The sequence below is a fragment of the Adiantum capillus-veneris genome, chromosome 20, assembly GCF_014529385.1.
Source record: "Adiantum capillus-veneris isolate H3 chromosome 20, ASM1452938v2, whole genome shotgun sequence".
In the NCBI taxonomy this organism is placed as follows: Eukaryota; Viridiplantae; Streptophyta; class Polypodiopsida; order Polypodiales; family Pteridaceae; genus Adiantum; species Adiantum capillus-veneris.
The window spans coordinates 29,090,264-29,090,931 of NC_140950.1; the positions used below are offsets into that span (position 1 = coordinate 29,090,264).

The 668-nt window shown below is 38.3% G+C and overlaps 1 non-coding gene across 1 annotated transcript; it reads right to left on the minus strand.

Moving 5' to 3' along the window:
• Positions 1–291: 291 nt before the first annotated feature.
• On the minus strand, positions 292–390 carry LOC147432291 (U6 spliceosomal RNA). The gene has a single exon (XR_015185605.1). It is a non-coding gene; the product is annotated as a U6 spliceosomal RNA (small nuclear RNA).
• Between the last annotated feature and the right edge of the window lie 278 nt (positions 391–668).

Sequence of the window (668 nt, forward strand, 5' to 3'; positions counted from 1 at the left end):
TAGAGTCCTCACCTACATCCATATAAACAAAACAACAAATTTGTTAGCCTTAAATATGTATTATAGGTGCCAACAAACCTATCAGTTGTTATCCATGTCCTACTTAAAACTTTTTTAACTTATACCTACCATCCATGTAGTGTTAAATATCAGCAAGTATCCATTGTCATAACACTAAGCCATAGATGAAAGTGACATCTGTGTGTGTGTGTGTGTGTATGTGTGTGTGTGTGTGTGTTCCTAACGAGGCTAGATGCAGCAATACTCTCCATAGGTATTATGCAACACTAAAAACATTTGGACCATTTCTCGATCTGTGCATCCTTGTGCAAGGGCCATGCTAATCTTCGTTGTATCGTTCCAATTTTTATCAGATGTCCCATGTGACATAATCCTATAGTGGGGCACGAGTGGCTTGTTTCAACACTATGAGTTTCTCACTTGTAAGAAAAAGGTGCTTCCTCTTCTAGAGCACAAGGGTACTCTCTCATATTGTAGGCAAATCCTTACTGAGAGCCACTCAAGGATCCATGGCAATTTTGACAACATTGAAGCTGTCGTCTAGATTGTTTACTACACCAAAGCTTGCTAAGTAAAAATCCAAAACCTCATACACTTCCCCAATCACTTCATGTTCATCCCCTCTCTAATTTTTTTGATTTCTAATT